The 24167-nt window shown below is 36.0% G+C and overlaps 1 protein-coding gene and 1 long non-coding RNA gene across 7 annotated transcripts in view; one reads left to right on the top strand and one right to left on the bottom strand.

Annotated features, from left to right (window-relative positions):
* The window catches only part of LOC106666508 (zinc finger protein rotund-like), a 352459-nt gene that overhangs the window by 5689 nt on the left and 322603 nt on the right, over nt 1-24167 (top strand). The window contains exon 1 of one of the 6 annotated variants that reach the window (XM_024225722.1): nt 9836-9937. The exons of the other annotated variants lie outside the window; for them this stretch is intronic. The gene's annotated coding sequence lies outside the window, so the exon portion shown is untranslated. Of the gene's footprint in view, nt 1-9835; nt 9938-24167 lie in introns of those variants that run through there. 6 annotated transcript variants of the gene reach the window in all.
* LOC112126505 lies at nt 3655-6565 on the bottom strand. The gene is made up of 3 exons (XR_002910007.1): nt 6266-6565; nt 6053-6199; nt 3655-3846 (listed from the first exon to the last, which is right to left on the bottom strand). It is a non-coding gene; the product is annotated as an uncharacterized LOC112126505 (long non-coding RNA).

Raw genomic sequence — 24167 nt, 5'->3', positions numbered from 1 at the left:
TGGTAAAAACGTGTCGTTCGGCCTGACCTGGCGGCCACCGCGGTTTCAAATCTGAATACTATAGGCATCAAATATTTATGAAATATAAAAAATAATATTCTATACAATAAATTGACGAAATTCTCATAAAATATATATATAAATTTGTTTCTCTTTCACCCTTTCTCTTCCCTTCTATTTCTCTCACCCTATCTTTCTTTTCATTTTACTCTTTTTCTCTATTTCTATTTTTGTTGTAGTTATTACTCCCCCTCACCCTCTCTCTGTTTCTCTATCTATCTCGCTCACTCTCTCCCTTTCTTTTCGATTTACAACTCCTTATTCTCAACCAAGAGAGAAGGCAAGAACCAAGACAGTATTTTTTCTGTTGCCTACGCTGTTTTTTCTGTGGTTAGCAAAATAATACATGTTAATATACAATAAACATGTAAATTAATATGACTTATAATTATGATACTACTATATCTGCAAAAAAGTCAACGTCAGGTATAAATCATTCTCTCTCTCTCTCTCTCTCTCTCTCTCTCTCTCTCTCTCTCTCTCTCTCTCTCTCCTCTCTCTCTTTCACCTCTCCCCATATCTCCATATCTATCATGTCTATCTATCTATATTTATATAATATTTTTCTTCTCTCTCACTCTTTCTCTCTCTCTCAATCTATTTATCTATTTACATCTTATACAATGGCCACCGCGGGGTCCCATCATGATTTCATAAACTACTTATAATTGTAATTACTAGCTTTTAACCCAACATAATAATTATCTCACTGCTATTCAAACTCCAACCTTTTACATATATTTATAATCGACAAAATTATTTCATTAAAGAGTCAATTTCTATTGAAATTTTGAAAGTGATTTAAGTGTAAGCCGATGAATAATTAAAAACGGCATTGTTTTCTTTTCTCAAATAAAAACTTTTAAAGCTCGTAGATACTTTTAAAATGGACCCCCTCCCCTTCTTAAGAAAATTGATTTAAATTGCAAAGTAACATTTAAAAATTAGTATTTTCCGCCATTTCCACCAAGGTGAACACCCTTAGATTGACTGATTTGGTGTTAGATCGATAAAGATTGCGTTGACGCATAAGTTTAATTTAAAAAAATTATTTTCGTGAAATCTTTGCACTAAACCTTGCAATAAATCGCCTTTTACGTCTCTGTTAAAGTTTAAATGTCTGTTCTTTTGAAGTCAATTTATTCAGTCAATACCAAATTATGTTCAGTTACTACTATTCGAAAAGTACAGTACAACTATTGACAGCAGCCATTTGTAATATAATGTACATTTATTTTAAACAATAGAATAATTAATTAATTCATAGTGAAATTACCACCGTGGAATGACGCTTATTATGAATAAATATAAAATGAAAAAGAATAAAGTTTATCTAAAGTATCACTTTTCATGGACGAACATTGTCTTTTTCGCTTCAGTTATTGGTCGTCTTGACATTTTTGACCAGGGTGAATTTCGAACATCATTGTCCAGAAATCTGAAGAAGCAGCACTGTCGCATAGCCATACCACTGGGTACCTGACCACATACCAGCGAATTCCCCCCCCCCATCATGTTAAGAAATCTCGTTTGTGAAAATCCGCCTACAACATGAAAGAAAGGATCGGCGCAGCATGTCAGCTGTGTTTGCTGGTTTTTTACGATGTACGGCTTTGGCCCCCTCGTCGGTCCTTTTAACGTTTTTATATGTTCATATATATCACAACCGTGTTTCAACGCTGATTAATTTGGAATTCGACCACGTCTTCAATAACTGCAGCCTTATTGAGACCCCCGGACGAGATTTACAGCAATAGGGATCATGTCGTCTCTCCCGGCTGTCACTTTAAATCTTAATCAAAATTCTGTTCCTCCAGATTCTAATCAGTAATAAGAAAGTTTCGGATTTCTCTCCTTTGGCCGGCGGGGGCTGGGGAATCCGAGACAATAACACATTCTGGTCTTGCCTGTTGGAAAATTCTTCCTCACTTTAAAATTTGACCGGCACTACATTTATAACTATACGTACAATATATATACTCTGTAAGTACAACAAATGCAAGGTATATGTAGAAATATTTAAACATTTGTATATAAAAATTAAAATAATGACCAGTATTCTCTACAGCATGTTTGGATTACAAAGTTCGTTTACGTTTATTTTTTTATGAACTCATATTACAACTAACGTAACCTTATAAGGGTTAACTAACGTTATGGCATCAAGAAGGGCTTAAAGAGAGGAGAACTACCCATTGGTAGTCCATATTTACATAGAAACTTATTTAAATCTAACTTAGATTTATACGATTTATTTTCTCACTCAATCGTCAGATTGGCCAACGCCGTAATCTGCGGGTAAGGCTAGATGAATATAGCGGTATGAGGGCGTTTCAATTATAGGGTTTATAGTGATAGGTTGATGTGTGTAAAATTCCGACAGTGTGATCGAGTAACGCTGTACATAAAGGGAATATTTAAATTTTTTGTGCAGTCGCATTTGATACATAAAATTCGCAATTTTTCCAAAGATTTGATTGGGTGGTTTGAGTAGGGATGATGTTTGGGCGTTCGTGTCAACCCTAGGATTCTATGCGCATATAGCCCATATTGTTTTAGTACGAAGTTGTGCAGTGATGTTCGATCGTTTGTCAAACAGTCGTGAGAGGTTTTTTGTATAGTTTCACCGGTTCTTGTCGTGGATTTAGCGCCAATTTCTATGCATCTACTGCACTTTGTGTGCTATTGGAATATATTGAAGGATTAATTGTTCCCCGAAAGATAAATGTTTTGTAGGTTGATTTTTCTATTTTACTGTAGTTCTTAGGCTCCAGTGAGGCGTTGTTAAAGGTTTCGAGTAGAAACCTCAGTTTCTTCAGAAGATTGCGGTTGTCTGCAATGATTAGCTTGGTGGCTTAAGGATGGGATGTCAGTGTGGGGCCCAGAACGATATCTTGAAGAGCAAGCAGGGATAGGATGCAATGTGGGGAGGAATTTTGCCTTCAACGACTCGGAAAAACCGCTCAGGTAGCTGTGAAGTAGGACATAATACATATAACATGCCAAAATCGATCAAAAAATTGGTTTACGCCAAGAAAGGCTCCGAAACGCAAGGCAGGATGACATAATGTGTACGTACGAAAGTATTGAAGTTTGAAAACCAAATTGATGTTCAGGAATTATAATTTGTGAATGTAGGATAGTTTTGAATATGCGTTTTTCTAAAATTTTATTTACAATGCGTAGTAAACATTCTCTCTCTCTCTCTCACTCTCTCTCTCTCTCTCTCTCTCTCTCTCTCTCTCTCTCTCTCGCTCGGCATACCAGGACGAACAGAGCCTTCAAACTTCGTCCAAAAGTCTATAAAAATATCACAAAATAAAATTTTTAACACCTTGTTTCTTAACGCCCTTTGCTAAAGCGGAGTAAACATGTTTTAAAAATGAATTAAATTTATGTAATCCGATCGATTTACGATAACACTTCCAAATGTGGAACGAGTTGACAGACCTTATTTTTGAACTTATTTTTATAGAAACTTAAATTTTGTTGTTTTAGCATGGTGTAGGGTTGTAAAAATCAATCAGATTTTCTCTCCAATTTTATGTATTTTTCATTACATTGAATTAGATCAATTTACTTATTCATCATTATGTTATATTGTGTTATTTATTCGTCTTAACAATTACATACGCTACAATATACATACACTGCTGCTTTTTCTACAGCGTTCACATCTCGACCACCACATGCTCCTGAAGTTTTCTAATCCTCTAAAATAAGAACAGGAAGACAGGATATCGATGAACTGGACACCTGTCCTTTCCCCGCACTCCCATTATCAACCTGCCAATTAAGACCCGGCATAATTAATCTGAAGTGAAAAACTTTACCTCGTTCAACGGAACTCGTCCCGCCGCCTATGTCGGCTTAAGCGCTTTCCTGTTGAAGACACGTCCGTTCGATATACTCTTAGATGTTATTTGTTCTTTAATACTTAAAAAAAAGAAGATGAAGAAGCTTTATATATACATACATCATTCAACCAAGTTGATTATATTATCTATTTCATAAGTTGGATTGATACTTTGATATCTTTTACATAAACGTATCTGTTACGGCCCATGCATAGACACATACCTACAATCATATCTAAATAATCTGTACACTCCTCTAGATTTCTCCAATTAGAACAAATCAATTCATTTCATAAGAATTTTTATCTTTTTTTATCGCTAAATCAACCCTATAAATTAACACTTTTTAATTTGAAATAACCCTTTTCGCATCAAATTGAACATTTTTAACTTCAAATTGACATTTTTTAAAATTTCGAATTAAATTCCTTTCCCCGATCTTACCTGACTGATCGCTTCTTTCAAGTCACCCAGGGAACATCCGTCTCTGATTATTATCCTGTTAAGGCTGGAGGCTCGGAGAGTAGTATCCTTGGTCCCACCCTGTATTCCACGTACACCTCTGATCTACTTAGCAATTCACATTTTCGCAGTTGATACTGCTATCCTGCTTCTAATAAAGATCACGTCATCTCACATCGTTCCCTATTGGCTTATCCACCTTGACTGAAAAAGTGGCGAATAAAAATAAATGCGTATTAAGGCCAACACATAACCTTTCCTCTCTGTCGTGTACGTCACCACTACACACTACACCGACATCATATATCTCTTCTTGAAAGTAACCACTTCCGCTACTTTGGGCTGTACATCAACAAAACACCTTGCAATCCATACGGCACTAGGAATAGTTAATCCGTGGAGACCTTTAAATAACGCAAAACGGCCTGTACTAGGAAATACAAAAGGTGTAGTCTTTCACCACAACAAAGCCCGACCGCCAACACGTTCCTTTGATGATCAAACAATTATTAACTAATCTGAATTCAGAAATTTTGTCGCACGCGCCATATGCTTCTCAAATTTCAACTAGTGACTACTATTTATTTCAGCCATTAAAAATTTTTAAATGGCCAAAACTTAAAGTTTTGAAAATGTTGAAAAGCTGTTCAAACACTCCTAGACTCAAAAGATGCGAAAGGAGTAGACATGCTACCTGAAAGATGGTAAAAAGTAATGACAAATAATAGACAATACATCTTCGAATAGTTAAAAATATGCCAGGTATAAAATATAAACATGTGCACGGTGTCCGTTTTAAATGTCCTGGCTGAATTTCTCTAGAACGCTATTTAAGAAAAAATTAATATTTTTTAGTCTAGTTTCAAATATTTACCTTTTTTGGAGAAAAATTATACCAGATACCTCAGGCACAGTTCAACTTAAAGATTTCAAATACGGCACTCTACGTCATAATCAGCGACCGCTGGGCAAGACAACAGCCATACGGATAATAATTGTAAGTCTGAAGTACATCTCTAATTTTCCATGATTTTCGGAGAGAGGAATTCGGATTTTTTGAAAATACAGTAAAATATTTAGGTGGTAAAAAAAAAAAAAAAAAAAAAAAAAAAAACGCTTACATTTCATACCATCTCCAAGATTTTAGAGAGAAGGTTTTTTTTGGAAAAGATTAATTTTGAGGTAAAAATGGTCAATTTGACATTCAAAAAATGTTAATTCGATGCGAAAAAGGGGTAATTTGATGGAAAAAAGCAGTAGACAATTTTCATTATTGGGTGTGCTACGATTTCTCGTAATATCTAACTGGTAAATATTCATGCATCAATCTATATGTTTATAAGAAAAAATTAGAAAAATGTTCGGTTACAGTCGACCTTATTTTTGAGCTATTCATGCAAGAATAAATACATTACTTATCGATTTAGCCATTCAATAAAACCACCCATATTATAATAACGCCTAGATAATTTTGTTGAATGATTATTTTAAGGGATAAAAAAATTGTTTCCACAAATGCCGTCCAACATGATTACAATAATTGTAAAACCCGTCATAATAGTATGCGTACAGTAATATTAGATTAAAAAATATTCAGAGCTCGTGCTGTGAATTAATTATTTATGTTGTTTAATTATTAATGTCTACATTGTATTTTGGTGCTACAAATTTACCTGATGTAGCTGTTGTATTTTTAACAGCGTGTGTAGTCCTGATGTCCTGGTTGTTCCTTTGTGTAAAGACGTTAAACAAGTAGTGACATGACGGCTTGTTGATGTACCTTTTTTTACTGCATTGTTTGTCATGCATCTCATGAAAATCTAGAAAGGAAGAAAAACAAGCGAAATTTGTGGTCTAAATTGGCTTGTGTTTCGCCAGGTGTTTACCATGGTTCGAAGTGTCGAGAGAAGAGAGAAATATGTACGTATTTGTTGTCCGAACGGGAGCAATAACAGGACGGTGGATATGAAATAGTGGCGTCGGGGGTTGGGGGTGGTTTGCGCAAGTCGTGGGGTAGGTCGGCCGGCGTTCGTTGTCGGAGGTCAGCAAGACAAGTCTCCATTCACTGTCTTACCCCTTCCTTTACCCTCCGGAGGAAACAAACAGACTCCCCCGGCGCCACCCGATCTTTATTTATACGTCTACCCAAAGAAGCCACCCCGTTGGTTCGCTTTGCCGACTAAAAAGATGTTACAACGATGTAGAAACTCGCCACCAGGTTCCCCATTCCAAAATCATTTCACTTTGGACTCATAACCAATGTATATATTATAGATGGTGAAATGTAAGATTTTAAAGTTCTTTTTGGTTATTATGACTAACTGGTAAAAGAAACGGATAATAACACCAAGGCCATCTTGCATAATACAATCTTTTGGATACACAGATGTCAGCACAATGAAAAAGCCCAATTTTTCCACTTAATTGCAACAAGTTTCGTTTTGGCTGCCAATAATTATTTTGTGTTTTCATAAAGATCATGTCAACTCTCGGGGTGTCGGTGTTTTTGAAAAAAAAAGGTCGTTTGTAAGTATGTGGGGTTTGAAATCGCCGTGTCAACGCCTTACGGCCACCGATGCCCCATTTAGCTTTGTTTGTTTGATGTCTATCGAATTTTAATGGATTATTTTCTTATTTTTAACCACAAGCAGCCTAGTAGGTTCGACAGTGGCGTCTTCCAAAGAATTATTGATAGGGAAGTACACATGCACAGTGAAAACATGGTTATTTAAACAAACTTTCATATCTAGGATTAACATCGGCCTTTTCTCTGATAATATGTCCACATGACAAATATCCCAATTTTGTCACTTTGCCGGAGTTTCGATTGTACTATCATTACGGCTTTGCATGTTGTTTATATACATATTATTAGCATTAGGTCATTAGATCGACAGTTGTGGAAAATGGATAAACATATTGCCTGGTACTTGGATTTTTTTTTTTATTTGGAAGTTACAAGTGGATAGTGTCAACGTACTTCTAGGGAAGCCACAAGTCAGGGACTCAAAAAAGCAACAAATATACCTGAGATGAATTATGCCCTTTAATGCAGTAAATAGATGCAATATTACCGAGTTTTCATTTCCGTCGCAACAAGTTTCGATTACGCTGTCGATAATTACGGCTTTGCGTGATCTTTGCTTGATGTTTATCAATTTTTACAATGTTTTATTATATTGGAATTGAACTGAAGCTATATTTCTAGCTAGGCTGTTTGCTGCTAATGAACGAAATGTTGGCAGATTCTTCTTTCAATCTTGATGATTTAAGAGGTTCGGCCAATTCAGTTCAATAGAGGATACATAGGTCATATGTGGAATGAACTAATCTTCGCCTCTTTATCTCACAATAGGTAGAGATATTAGTTAAATGTAAGATTTTTTCCACTTAGGTCGCAACAAGTATCGGTTACGCTATCAATAACATTCGGCTTTGCATGACGCAAGATGTTCACTTTGAACGAAGTTTTATTTTATTAGAATTAATGATCTAGAGGTATATTCGAATGTCGAGGGCATTGAAGGAATTTGGCAAGCACTGTGGCTTTACTTCCAATCAAAGAGCTATCGGTAAAGATGAACTATTTTTCGACTTTTTCTTTCATTGTATGGAAACAGATTGAATAAATTTGCAGCAACAAGTTTGATAAATAGACATTGCCTTTTGGACATGTCGGTTCAGTCAAAAAGTATAGGCAGATAAAAAATGGTATTTCATGACGATCAGTATGTTAAGCTGTACAGTTTATGTGTTATTTACCGTTATTTAGAATTATGTCGCTATTCTGGTCACAAGGTTCGGCAGTTACCGCTATTGATAGGTGGAAAATTGTCAGCTGCTTGGCCACATCCATGTGATTCTGCTATTACCTTAATAAATCATTACACTAAAAACGGGTACACACATATTTGACATGTACATTCGGCCCTTTCTCTCATTGTGGTTAGGTCATACATTTCAAAAGGTAATAGAACCTTGTTATTTTGAAATGACACTAAGCACTATCTTCAAAACAATTATTCAGTTTATAACAAAAGGTCATATTCGGGATCAATCTTCGGCTCTTTTTTTCATAATACGAAGATAGATCGATAAAATGTTGAAATCTGTTTACTCTGGTGGAGAGGAGTATCGTTTAAGCTAGCACAGTTAATTGTTATGGCATGACGCGTTTGCATGTTATTTTACACTATTGAAATTATCTGTATGTCAAATTTTGGTTAGTTGGTTTGACTGTTTCTGTTGTTGCGAAATCAGAAGTAGTAAGAATCATTTTACGTATGACATTACTAAACCAACTACAACTTAGACCCTTTTGGCCCTTTCTGTCATAATTGCTAGGCCATTCATGTCGTTCTGTAATTTTAGCTGTATCGAAAAGACTCGAATCACAGTTAAGTACAGTTCATACATAAGTAGTATATAGTTCACAACTGACGATCAGATTTTGGATGAATCTTCGGTTGTTATTCTCACAATACAAAGATTGGTGAAATTTTAATTTTTTTCATTCTGTCCGAGTGGCGTATCAGTTAAGCTGTCCTATATGGTTATTGCATGGCATTTTATTCCACTGACATCTATGCAATTTTCTGGCTAGTAGGCTTCAGTTTTGCTAGTTTTGCGGGATCGAAAGTAGGAGGTGCATGGAAACATTTCACAGATGACATTATTAAAGCAACTACAACTGACTAATTTGGCCCTTTCTCTCATAATTGCTAGGTTATTCATGTCATTCTGTAGTAGCTATATTGAAAAGACACGAATCACCGCTGATATAGTTTATATCGGAAGATCGTATTTTGGATGAATCTTCTTCTTTTTTCTTTTTTTTCATTTTGCCCGAGTGGCGTATCAGTTAAGCTGCCCATATCTGTACTGGTTATTGCACGTTATTTTATTCTATTGACATCTATACAATATTCTGGTTAATAGGCTTGACTATTTGAGGCGATCAAAAGTAGGACATGGACGTGTACTTGAAACATTAAGATGGCTCGGTATATGGGCGTCGGCGGATCGAAACTTTTAATCGTCACTAGCAAAGGAACTACAACCAACATAAAGCATAAAAACATCTAATTAGACGAGAAAAGAGGTGGATGGTGTAATTGATTGAGCAAACATCGTGGTAGGGGTGGCGGATGTGCAGCAGCTAGCAGCAGAGGCGAAGTAAATAACTGCTGGACAGAGATAAGAGTGGTGGGGGCAGAAGGGAGGCCAAGGGGTGGTAATGAAGCATCAGCTTTATAAAAAACAGCGCAGGAATTTTTTTATCGATCTTTTTCTGTCTCTCGCGCCATTCGCCCTCTCTCGCTTTCTCTTCTGTATGTGGCTCGGGGGCGGGTAGTGACATCTAGCGGTGGGCGGCAGAAAACCCCCCTCCACCCCCTCTCTGCCCCCGCCGGACAACACTCGCGGAAAAACCTGTACGGTTTTGTGCTCGAGAGGTTGAGAGCCAGTTTTTACTTGTGATGGTGCGCGAGCCGTGTGAAAAAAGTGGCTGTGGAAACGTTGAACCTCGCCCCAGGATGAGTTTAGTGTCCGTATAGGGGGTAAGTCGACTCATGTCTTGAGCCATGTCTTAAGTGTAACCTTCGTGTGTCTTAGACCACGTGTGTTCCCCACCACATGTCTTACATCCACCCCTCCTCCATGCAGGACTTCCCTTTGTTTACTACCTGTTATCGGCGTCCTCCTCGCGAGGCTCCTTCCACCCCTGGAGCTGCGACCCGCTCATTCCTTCTCTTAAGACACGACCCTTATATTAATTACCCCCTTTAATTAAAATAGTAAAAACAACCAAATTAAAACAAGCAAATCTGCTGGGATCCGATGGCAGATAAGAGTTACTAAGTAAAACATTCCTAAATATACTTGCCCTCTAACTACTCATAAAACGCAATCGTTCAACATCACCTGGGATACGTCTGAATTATAAAAAAACTCCATCAATGTTCTTGTTTTTATTGCTAATCTAAAAAAAAGAACATACCATCTACTAATAAAAATAGTACGAGAATAGCTCAGTTACAGAATGTACTTTTCAATCATTCATAAATCTGAGCGAGAATTATTCGACTAAACACGTGACCCTTGTTTATAAACAAAAATCATGAAACAACGCGGCCAGGAAGTTAATAATAAATTCACCCAAAGGAAGATATTTTACGAACCAATTACGCATTCTCCTATCAGAAACACTTTTTCCAATAATTAAACGATGTTTCCTTTGGTCTGAAAAAGATTGATATTAAATTACAGACATTTTAAAATTATGGGTAAAGTTCGCCTTGGAGAATCATTGTGTCACGTGTCAACGATGTTTAATATATTGAATTTATAATGTTTGTACAACTCGTAAGTTCTTCTGTTTTTACGAACTGGTCGAACACCCTTGACTGAAAGTTATTAGTATAAAGGATTTTGATAAATTCAATTAGCCCTTTAAAGTCGTTTAAACGTGACTCGTGTCAAACAAAGAATCTTAAACTTCTTTTAAAGCATTCACTAACTTTGTAAGCTTTTTATGTTCCTCTCTTGGTTTTTTACCAGATCGAAGATCGGTGGCTGACAGTTCATGATTATTGTACGTCTTGATATTTGCAAATATTAGAATAAGTGACCTGTCTATTTAAAGGCATTTAAAATCTTTGTGACTCTAGTTAAATACATAAGTGTAGTCTTGTAATTTGTAAGTTCTTCTGTTTTTACTAAGTTTACGATTTGTGTAAATGTTTTCGATGTATTCCACCTTTTAAGATATTTAAAATCATTTCACGTGTCAAGTAATGAATCTTAAACTTAATCTAAAGCGTTCATTAATTTTGTAAGCTTTTTAAGTTCCTCTCTTGCTTTTTACCTGATCAAAGATCGTCGACTGACAGTTCATGATTATTGTACATTATTCATATTTTTAAATTGTATTAGAATTAAAGACCGGTCTATTTAAAGACATTTCGAATCTTTATACCCCTTGTTAAAAGTAGTAAGTATGTCTAGTCTTGTAGTTGTAAATTTTCTGTTTTTACTATGTTCGACCTAATCGAATATCTCAGATATGATAGTTCTTCATTAGTGTAAATTCCAGATATTTTTAAACATTTGAATTGGGGACTATTTAAAGACGTTTGGTATCTAATCTTTATTTGATGTATAGTCAGTAACTGCAGTCTTGTAATCGGTTTATGCAATTTGTAAGTTCTTCTGTTTTTACGAACAAGTCGAACATCCTTGACTGCTTTAGTGTATAGGATTTTATAATTTTAATTTAATTCGCCCTTTAAAGTCGAATTTTTAAATAATATAATTTCAGTTTCATTAAAGCCATTTGGAATGTTTGTGCCCCTTCAGTAATGATTAGTACTTTGTACGGTTTATACGATTTGTTGTCAGCTCCACTTTTTACTACGTTCGACTTCATCGAGGTCTGTGACGTTACTGCCAATTGACAAAAGTTATTGACATTTTTAATTGAAATGATTAAGGAGAATTCTCAAGGAGAAGACAGATAAAATTCTGCACGGTGCCGATTACTGATGAACTTAAATTAAAGTTTAGACCAACTTTGTACGGTTTAAAAAAATATATCTTCGACCTCAGAGAAACATTATGTATAAAATAAAATATTAATCTATATGTTGGCCCTAGTTGACAAAAGTAATTATTTAAATTGGTTTATAATTTTTATGTAAAGTGTGATTGAGATGAAAATTAGTGTCAGGAGCGGGACTCGAACCCACGACCTCCTGCTGAGTTGGTGTCTTCGGGGACTGTAATCACGATATATGAAGTGGTTAGAGCGCCGGGGTAGCGAGCCAGTGGTCGTGGGTTCGACCGTAATTTTTCATCTCAACCACACTTAATATAAATAAATAAATTTAAATAATCACTCTGGTCAACTACTAAGACATACTAGCACATGATAAATAAATTAAATACAATACAAAATTATAAATTAAATAAAATCTTGATATTTTAACTTCATTAAGGATATTTAGTATCTTCTGGATTGAATTTTATTTTCGGTACATAAAACCAACTAGGGTTGCAAGAGGACCTGTGACTGTGGAAATTTTTCTTAAATATGCAAACGATTAGACAGTTGAAAACCGTTTAGAATCGTTGTGGCACGTGTTAAATCCTATTGTACTTAAATTACAATATAGAACAACTTTAGAATGCACGAAGATCTGTGATTTGAGTGCTTACGATTGTGTAAACTTTCTTGGTACTTTTAAATAATACAAGGGATTAAAGCCAATTAAAATCGTTGTGACACATGTGGAGTATTTTTGTATATTATTATTTGTAAATTTAAAAAGTTATCCGACAATAATTAAGCTTTAAATTAATTTCTGAAAAAATTCTTCATTCATGATTTTGCTATGTATTTTTTTTGGTTAGTGTAAAATGTCTTGATTTCCTTGATACAATAACATAAAAAGGGTCCTTCCCATTTTAAAGGGATGTTGGAACATCGTGACACGTGTCACAGCAGCGCATCAAATACTGATGAACATCAATCGGCCAACTTTGTACAGCCTGACAATTTTTGTGTTGTTTAGCCTGTTTTTACTATCTTTGGCGTGAATGACATGAATACCAGATTATTTCGTCCTCGTTCCCCTCAAAAAACAGCTTTCCTTCCATGAGAATTTACTCAAACAATGAATACACGAATCATTCATGGATTAAATTTTTAACGTTCAACAGATACTTCTTTTGCCGATCTTGCGATGATGATCACTATTCCTCTTTGCACCAGAATTTCCAGTCGGCGGCAGAATCGGCCGGCAATAAAGGAGCATTAATCATGCGGATTCTCGGGTCACGTGATTCGTGTTTATAAACACAAATCGTGCACGGCACTTCCACATCGGCCTTCCGCCCCCGTTCCACCGCCGACTCAGTTCGCCCCGACTATCCCCAAGGGGATGATAAAGGTGACTGATACCTGGGGAGACGGGATTTATTTAACCGCCTCCTCTGTTTAACCGAGGAAAGGGGAAAACAACTTTTTGCGGCCGAAGCTTTCCTCTGACCGCGGAAACTCTTGCTTTTTTTATTCTATGTGGAACTTTTAGACCATGTTTTTTTACTGCAGTGGATTGGATTTGTCGTAGGGTTGACACAGAAGTTCCAACTTCAAATTTTAACATATGTTTTTAGAAGATTCTTTAGATGGAAAAATGTGTATATTTTTAAAGTCAATCAGGTAATAAACCTATAGTTTAACGTGTGGTGATTAGTGACCGTTAGTCGATAATTATTCAGAAAACATGAAAAGATAATTATTTTCTCAATAACTATAGTTTAACCATACCCTACTCATCCAGGTCTTAGTCAAGTAATTCCCGTCATACAGGAGGATACTTCCATCTACCCATTTAGGTGGCACGGATTCGGAGTTAACCCCCTTACAACGTTTTTAAAATTATTCTCAACTAAAAAGATATGGGCAACGCCGGAATTCGAACCCAGACCATTTACGTTTTAACATTTGCTATTGATAAAAAGACAATTCTGTTCCAAAAAACACTGTGCACCATGGAAAATATGACTTTTTACGTAAACAAGGCACTGTTTGATAGAATTGTCTTATTTTTATTATAATTTGTTCGTGATTTGCACTTGTAACTTTGTACCATTAGTTTAAATAGTTAACGAATTTCCACTGATGTTTTTGGGATCTATATCTTTCGCTCTGCTCATGTTTTCTTCTCGTTGGCCAACTTCTTTATTCCTGACAGTTGAGGCTTTACCTTTCCATAGATTCCTGTAATGGTTAATTTATTATTTTGATATATGTTTGTTGGTAACATTATTCCATCACAGAAAGTAGTTATGGTAAAAAATTACGTCCCGTTGAGGTGCTTATTGGACCGCCTATTCTCACTAGTTTTGACTGTCTTGATAACCATTAGACATATCAAATAGTCACGAAAACACCAAGCAACGCACAGACTAAGCAACGAAGGTGGTTGAAGACTAACGCTTCTGAAAGCCCTGACCATCGAGGCTAGGCCGACCTACAAAAAATATGACATTTTCACGTTAATATCTATTCCTTTCTCTTTGATACTAACTTCAAAATTCAAAACAGCCATAAAGTTACCACAGACGTAAAACATTCTGCAATGCTTTTTTTTCAATGGAGGCTACCAACAACGGAGTCTTTCAGCGTACAAAGCATTGTCGGGGCCCCAATAGCTTACTCTCATATCGGGTGCTATGCTTACTCGCTCCCTGCAAGGAGCCAAGGCCTGGCACTCCTCGAACATGTGTGACCTTCGCGGGGTTTGCCTCAAAAGCAGTTGCCTGCGTGTCAGTCGAGAATGGCTTATCCGCAAATGTATGAGCACGATCCCTTTCTTTCGTTTTAAACTCGACAGGTCATCGTTCAGTCGTGCTTTTGACGCGCAAGAGCTTCTCTCCCACTGACGCAGCCAGCGTTTTTTAAATATATTTTTAGAGCTAAACGTATCGACGACTACTCACGAATACTCTGATCACGGTCTTGATGAACAAGCAAATTGAATTGTCACTGCCATGCCTTCGACCTCTTTTAAGGTCATCAGCAGGCCAAAACAAGGTATATGGGGGTCAATGTATATGTGTCAATTAAGTTTTTCACAAACGATTTCAAATTTCTTTGAAGACCGATGCAGTGCCAATATTGCCAAGGTCTGATTGGTCGAGACGTCCCAATTTTCACCGCCTCGTCTGCACGTTCGTTGTTTCATCCCGATGTGTCCCGGTAGTCACAATAATTATTACATATATCACACTGCTTTAGGTTTGAAACCCCTTTACATTTATGTTAATTTAAATAAACGTAAAATAATCCATTAGTCATTTGAATTAACGTCTCTTCTCTGGTGTCGTCAACATAGACTGGATGTGTTCAAATGGTCTGAAATTGTATTCCAATCGCAAGGGAGTTCACTTGGAAACTCCCTTCTGGCTGTTCTATTGAGCTAGCGAACAAAGCATTAAACCGGACATTGTTGAGAGCACGAAGTTTAGCGAAATCGATAATCGTGTTGGTTTCCGTGAATTATTTTTTTTCTGTGACAATATAACCATAATTTTGCACAAAAAGGCACACAACGATTGTCTTTTTTTTGGGGGGGGAGGGGGAGGATTTCGTTTATTAAAACCCACTGATAACTCCTGATTTTTCAAGGACTTAAATCGTCACCGTTTATCGGTATTTGGACAGAAAATTCTTGAGCATCCCAATTTTTTAAGTAAAAATTTTCAATGGGAGATTTACATTTAATTGATAAACAAAGGCACTTATAAAAGTAACTTTTAAATCCACCTAAGGTATTTAAGAGCAAAAAAAGATTTAATTAGTGTAATTGTAATTCCTTTAGATGCAGAAGCCGTAAATTTCACCCCTGGTTTTTTTTTCACTCATATACTCATTGAAATTGATTTATACAGTGAAACTGGTTTAGTTCAATTACTACCCACACACTGCACACAGCACGACATCCAGGAGGGACCAATAACAGAAATATAAGATCAGGCAAAAAATAATAAAAAAGGTAAAAAACAAGGAGGTTGTTGAAAAACAGAAGCGTGGCCAATTGGAAATGCAGGGCCATTGAGTGCCACCTCGAAATTCCTTTACGTGTCGGCTGAGGAGTTTTTTCAGCCTTTTTTCACCTCCCCGCAGGTTCAAACATGATATATGGATGCGACGGGATGTGGAAATTAGAATAGGCGTGTCGAAGTTCCGTTCTTGGCCGAAACGTCCAAAAAATCATGACATACAATATACAGAAAGCAGAATTTAGTCGTCACTGGTTCAAAAAATTATACATCACATTGAAAACGTACTTTCGAAAGAATGAGACGGACACGAAAGAACAATATGTATTTTATGAAATTTTTTCTTTATTTCTGGATTCTAATGGATTTGGAAGGGGGGATTATAAAGAAAAGCGGGAACGAGGAAATGGATTTTTAATACCCACATGACCCCACGAACAGGATGAACTTCCAACTTCGTTATATTAAATGAACACGAGGACTAACGTTCTTTTATTTAAACACTTATGGCTGTTTTGTTTATAGAATTTGTTTATTTATAATAAAAAACGTCGTTTATCTTCATTATTGTGCAGTTTTTAATTAATTATATTTAGAAAAATTCTTTCTGTTCTTTATGCTGGGCATAAAATAAACGTAAAAAGATAATTCCTGCCTTACAGTAGGGCTTAACGTCCATTCACCCAAAGGGGTCAAATCACTTCACATTTTATATTTTATTGTACGTTTTGATCGACTAAAACGTCATGGTTTTGCTGGGATTCGAACCCAGAGCCACTAACGAGGCAATTGCGTGGATACAATAAACTTTATTAACTAATTTCAAATCTTGAAATTTGTTCCAAGAACTCAACATAGAAATAATATGAGTTTGTGGTAAATTTCTTTCTATTGAACAATTCAACCTATTTGGTTTAAAATAATAAACATATTTGTATATTAATTTCGAGTAATATTTTGCTCTTACTAAATACGTTTATTTTGAGTTAACAAACAGTGTATAATAACTTCGCATGTTCTTCTGATGAGCTATTTGAAGAAACTCATGTATGGAGAGATTTTCATATTTTCTACCCAAAGATCCACATAATATTTCGTTTATTTTATTAAGAGTGTGCCACCGACCATTTTAGCAGAAATTTTCCTAAATTTTAATTTCTATTGGAAGCGTTGGAGAAAGAGCAGTAGTTGTGTCCTGTCCATTTATGAAATTTTGTCGTATGAAGTCGTTCGCTCGGAGGAGACAGCGTTTTTAAAAAGCAAATAGTTATAAAGAAACCTAGGAGTTTCGTCATTATTCAAAATAGTTAATAAGTAACATACTTGTTGATTTATAGAATAAGAAAAAAATCATTCTTAGGGTTGGGATGAATCGAAATGTTTGTATGAAACTTTTAGAGTCAGTAAACGTTCGTTGCCAAAAGCAGGTTGAAGTCGTAGTTGATAGTGAGGTTAATAAGTAGTAAGAAACTTTGACAATTTGTCTGAGGTCAGCTGATTGGAAAGATTGAATATTTTGGATGTTGGATGGCTTGGCAGAAGCCTACAGAACCACTCCGTATCTACAAAATGTTGCGTAACATCTCTTAAATCTGTGGGGATTCCACGGCAGTGTGCTGTCTAGGTATAGGCCTAAGTATTGTCTTGAATGGAATTCGGTATCTCTTAGCTATTGATGTACGGAGTAGGACAAGACTGTTTTTCCAATGTGAACGTAACACCGAGAACATTTTTCTTCATTTAGTCTTGCTCTTCACTTTTTGCACCAGCCTTCGATAAGCTCAACATGTTGAAAGTTGGAAGATGATAATGATGATGGATACTAGGAAACAGGGTTTGTACTCCCCAGGCACTGCAGTTTTCTGGCTTATTGTACCTTCCTAGTTCCTTAGTTCAGTGCAATCGATTCAATCCTCAGGTCATTAACTGACGCTGCTACAATTCCATTCCCATTTCATTTATTTATTTTTTTGTATCCTAGGCTGTCTTTATTGAGCCATTGCTTCACATTCGAAGATAATATGGGTATGTCTTCCTCCTCATTGCATAATCTGCAAATGGGATCATCGTTGAATATGCCCATATTATTTAGATGTTTTCTCAGATTCCATTGACCAGTTAATAGTCCTAGCACTCCTCTGATTCTGGACCTTTGATTTGAGTAGTGAATTTGCTATTCTTGGAGAAGAGTAGCATTAGCTAAATTTTTCTCTCTAGCGTCCTTAGAGTTTATTTAAAAAAAAAGTCCATTCTGGAGGATTATGTATTTTTTTTGTACATCCCAAGTACAGGTTCAGGGCCTATATGTGGTGTTGCTGGTTGGTGTCTGATTTTTTGTTACCCAAAATTCATTTGGCAGTCAGAATCATCACGTAGTTGTATTACCCCAGGTTTTGGAGATTTTGACCGACTAGTTTTGATGTGATATTTTACACGTTCATGCTTCAATTGCCTATCTTGCCTCTTTTAAGATTTTCTATGGTAAAAGCATTGATGGCATTTATTTCTGCTTGAAAGCCTGATGTATACTTCCCTAATGGGTATGATTGCTCACATTTTGGGTTTGTATTCAAGATGGAAGTAGCTTGGATAGGATTTTGTAAGAGGACAAAATTACCATATCGTCCGCGTAAGTGGAAGTAGCAATATAAATGATATTAAGGATAGCACTGAAATACTCCCTTATGGGACTCCGGATGGTATCTGACTTCCGAGAACTCCGCACCTCACTCTGAAGCAGCTGTCAGTTAAATAGGATTTCAGGATAAGGTAATAAGGAGTAGGTAGGAAGCGTTTAAGTTTATAAAACATGCCCGGGTTCCAGACCCTATCAAAACCTGGGCTACATCTAGGAACACACTCAAGCAATACTCAAAGCAATATCCTTACAAGAGATTAGGTCGACAACGATGAAACCTCGTAGGATTGCGGAATGATGAGAAAAATAAATTTGGAATGTATTCTATTGACAACTAGACATAGAGCTGAAAAGATGGGAAACGACTAAAATACAAATAATGAGATATAAGGTTAATTAATGTGCTAAATCACAAAATGATTGAGTTTTGACATAAAAGTTGCTTAAATTAACATCTTATTCTACTAATTTTACAGAAAAAGTACGTATATAACTATTTTAAACGTTAGACAAAGTTATTGACAATATAAAAAAATCCATTGGTCAAAAAAACTTTCATTAGCCGGATTAGATTTCTTTTTATTATTGTGTTATTGCTACGTATCTGTTCATGATAAAAAAAATGTTTCTTCAGATTAATCTACTATCAATAAAAACCAAATATTTGCGAATCGTGGAACAATATCATCAAATAGTATTTCTATAGATGTTTTGAATAGGAAATTATTCGGTTAATCATAAAATATAAAAGGGAATCCATTAGTTATTAGATGGTTTGATTCGCTTGCTTGGATTAATTTGTTAGAATTATGTGACTGCTCGTTGGGATTAGCAGTTGGAATTTCATGGTAATAGTGCGAGGGGGTGGGTGCTGTTGTGTTAGGCCAGGTAAAAGCATTGCAATCACTCTCGTCAACTGTGTTCTATTAATGAGGAGGTCGTCCCATTGGACGGTCCCATTTCTAAAGCGCATGGCACTTGTTCGCACGTCCCACCAGCGCGACGGATACCTTCCAATCCGCGTGTACTTGTCTCCTCATCCTCGGGCGGATTCAGTTTCGCCCGTTCACGTCCGAAGGTGCGCTCGTCATAAAAAAAATATACTGTGGTAACGTTGCATAAATGGAAACTTGGACGGGTTTCCCTCTCAGTAGCCGGCCGATAGGATCTCTTTGTTTTATCGCGACCAGAATACACGCGAACACGCCCTGCCACTCCATCGGTTAAAATGCAACTTTAAAGCCCCCATTTTTCCTCTCACGATTCGACTACATACGGCTTTTCTATTCTATACATACTTGATTCATTTCATCAAACCCTTTGTTTATTTCAACCGTCTCCCGTGGTCTCATGCAACTCTGTAATTAGACTTTTCCTTTATTAATATTTAACTTATATTAATCGATTATTATTCACTTTCATTTGAAAGTTTTGGACAAAAATAATAACCTAAAATTTATAACTGTGTGTCGTCCATACATACAATCAGAAGAAATGACCAACCTACAGGTCCATCACCACGGAGATTACAAAAGAAAACCTCACTATTCACCATTCTGTGTTCTATGATAAGAAATATTAACATCAACAAGATTGGATTATTGAATAAAAACAGTAATTTAGCAACAAGTAATCTTCTCATAAAATATAATTATCAATGAACTATCGTTCGCATTTATTTGATTTTTCAGCACCTATTGTGATTAATTAACCATAAAAAAACCAGTAAAAAGGAAATTGCGTAAAAGCAAATCTAGGGCAACAGGTCTTCGCTCATTAATTTTCAAACCTGATTTAAATTGCATAAATATATTTAATATTTATATATTCCAATTATACAACTCAGCAGCGTTTAATGAAAAACACGATAATTTAGATAGGGCTAATAGGAATAGTTTGCTGTCGTCGTTCCCGCCAGTCTTGAGCAAGCGGAGGAAATTTTTAAAATAGTTTTTCTCCTCTTGGAAAACTTTTTTAATAATGCATCTTTGAGAGTGATCCGTAACTGAAGGGCATGTAAAACGGACATTGTGCCTGAGAATGATATTGAATAGTGGTGGAAGGAGCGTCCCGAATCTTGAAGGACACAGCAGACCATTCACACATCCTTTCCATTCATCGGGCAGACCGCAGCATTCACTCACAGTCCCATCATCCTTCAAGTGGCATTATCCAAGTCATCTTACCTAATCTCACTCCTTCCACAACTCCTATACAAACCCATAACAGAACTTCATTTTCCATTTATTTTGTTATTTTATTTTTTTCCCAGTTATTTTAAACTTGTCGCCCTTTGTAGTTTGGACAACGGATTGATATTTAATCCGTAAATAATCTACTAATAATCATTAAATATGTAAAAATTAATCTTCTTATGAAAAAAAAGAAGAAAAACAATACATTTTGGATTGTAGCCGTCGTTAGGTCGTTTTTGGGCTGCTTATCCTCGCTGTTTTGTTAATTGTTTAAGGTTTAATTATTTTGAATACTTTCTCCAGTTATTATTGCCAATATTCTCTATCGAATAGTACACCATATCATCAATATAAAAACGATTTCACAATCTCTCCTTCTATTTCAATAAATTCCCTTATATTTCTTTCATTGTTCACTCTTCCATTTTTTACTCTTATTCTTCCACTTGTTCTATGTATTTTATACACTCTCTCTCTCTCTCTCTCTCTCTCTCTCTCTCTCTCTCTCTCTGCCTTTTGTCTCACTCTATCTCATCTTTTTCTATCTTAATATGTTTTTTGTGACTTTCTTTCAATTCTCTCTCCACTCTAGAATGTCCAGGTTAAGTGGTAGTAATGTCCATGAGAATTAACTTGTCGTGGTAAAATAAAACATCATTCTTCCATTAAGTATCATTCTCTCCCTTTCCTATCTCTCTCTCTCTCTCTCTTTCTCTCTCTCTCTTTCTCTTTCTCTCTCTCTCTCTCTCTCTCTCTCTCACTCTCACTCTCACTCTCCCTCATTCCCTCTTTTTCTCTCACCCTTTCTGTCTTATTCAGAGGTCGTTGGCTATCTAAATTTGCGAGATTTTTAAATAAAACGATATTCGCGCACTTTCAAACGTACCATTTGCTTAAAAATTATATTGTCAAATCGTTAGTAAAAAGCAAAACAATTTTTTTTCTCTTCATTATACATTTAAATTGTACAGGAGTCAAAATCATAATAAATGTATAATGTAAACTCACGTTAAGTGCAAGAAAGGTCCAAGAGGTACCTAAATGCGCGAGTATTTTAAATAAAACGATATTCACTTTCTCTCTCTCCCTCTCTCTCTGTATGTCTGTCTGTCTGTCTGTCTGTCTCTCTCTCTCTCTCTCTCTCTCTCTCTCTCTCTCTCTCTCTCTCTCTTTTCTGTACTATCTTTAGTTCAATAAATACCTTTAAAAGCCTCTTTCTTAATTATTCCAAATGATTTAGGTCGGGGAACTTGGGGCTAAGGAACCTCTTCTACAGATCGAGGGGACGAATGTTTCGTTCCGTTCAAGAATTCCCTCACAGACCCAATATGATTTCAAATAATCTTGTGAAGGCATGTTCTCTATCAGTGCACGTAGTTTATTCTGTAGAAAGTTCTTTTTATTCTGTAGACATTTTCCCTCCGAAAAGTCGCCCGAGTCCTAAAATCAATCTCTGACCCTCACACGGTGATAGAAAATATACGCTGAAAACGGTGCCGAAATAGCAAGGCTGTTATGGATATAAGATCGATTTTGTTATTACTATTGAGATTACATTAATTTATTATTATTGATGCTTTTATGTTAGGCGCCACGTTGGAAAAAGATCAACACTAAAACTCTAAAATAAAGAGCAAAAAGAAGGGACAAAGCACAGATACGGATTCTGGATCCGAACCACATCTGATCGACGTAGCGCTTCCAGCCACACTACTCAAATTAACCTACAAACAAGGTGCTTCCTGCTTCTAAGGAAGCTAATTCTGTAACACAAAGAATGTAGGATAATAAGGGTTTAATCTAAAGAAAAAAAATGACATTACATCATATTTATGAACTAAATTGACTATTAAAGAAAGAAATTAAACTTATAAAATCGTACACAAACGACTTAACAACTAAGTCCCAACTTATCACGCTTGATAAAGAAAAAGGCGAACCAATAAGACGTCCACGCATATCTTCTTCCAGCTGCACCGTCCACTCACTCTGAACAACGATACACTTTTAATTTTTTCCTTGTTGAACGATCTCGCGAACTGATCCGCCTTCTTCCTAATGTCTTAATTTAAAAAAATTAAATATCAAATTAACCTTCGGTTGAACAAACTCTATATCATTGCCGATGGAATGATTTAACAACTAATACAGGCTCCCAAATAATTATTGAAAAGCGAAATGCACAATTTGAACAGAATAACGTATCGTTGTCTCTTACTGTTTGTGTTTTACATTGTTTTAATTTTTTTATTAATTATATTGTATATATATTAAATATATGTATTGTAAGCTGCGATCCGTTCGCCAAGGATTTTCATAATAAAAAGCCATTTAACGCGTCCTTTTGTTTAAAAAAAATTACTTCCATCTTCGTTTCACGGCTGACTTTTTCAGTACTGACAGCCTTCAAGTTCATTCTTGTTCCACGAAGCGAGATCATTCATTCTTCCACTTGCTAGCAGAGGGTTGATTTCTAATTCAAAGCAAATTGTTTAAATTCACAACTAAACATGAAATCCTACGTTTTTATGCTTTATAGTATTTTTCCTTTAAAAATCTCCGTGCTTGATAGGATGGAAGATTATAGATTACCTATTATCTATATATCATTCATTTATTACATATCATTCTCTGGTTCTTTCTTTCTCTCTCTCTGCCTTTTCTTTCACTCTGTCTCCATCTTTTTCTATCTAGTATGGCTTTCTTTTTCCATTCTCTCATTTCTTTCTGCTCTCTACAATGTCCAGGTTAAATGGTAGAAATTGTCCATGAGAAGTAACTTCTCGTGGTAAAATAAAACATCATTCTTCCATTACGTCTCATTCTCTCTCTTTCTTCTGACTTTCTGTCATCTCTCTCTCTGTTTACCACTCTAAGTCTTGCTACCTATCTCTGTCTTTTTCTCATTTCTCACTCTATTCGTAATTATATGACTCTTCTACTACCTGTCTTCACATCGCTCTCTTACTGGATGGATGATTTCTCTCTCTCTCTCTCTCTCTCTCTCTCTCTCTCTCTCTCTCTCTCTCTCTCTCTCTCTCTGCCTTTTGTCTCACTCTATCTCATCTTTTTCTATCTTAATATGTTTTTTGTGACTTTCTTTCAATTCTCTCTCCACTCTAGAATGTCCAGGTTAAGTGGTAGTAATGTCCATGAGAATTAACTTGTCGTGGTAAAATAAAACATCATTCTTCCATTAAGTATCATTCTCTCCCTTTCCTATGACTTTCTTTCATCTCTTCCTCCCCCCTCTCACTCTTTCTCTCTACGATTTTTTGCCTTTTCACTGGCCCTTTCACAAGTCTTTCTACGTATCTCTATCTTTCTCTCCTTTTCTCACTCTTTTCCTATTTATATTACTCTTCTACTCCCTGTCTTCACGTCACTGTT

Source organism: Cimex lectularius, unplaced genomic scaffold (genome assembly GCF_000648675.2).
Source record: "Cimex lectularius strain Harlan isolate CLEC.00 unplaced genomic scaffold, Clec_2.1 scaffold90, whole genome shotgun sequence".
Classification (NCBI taxonomy): domain Eukaryota; kingdom Metazoa; phylum Arthropoda; class Insecta; order Hemiptera; family Cimicidae; genus Cimex; species Cimex lectularius.
Note: the sequence above shows the minus strand (reverse complement) of the source record. Positions and strands in the feature narration are given on the sequence as shown.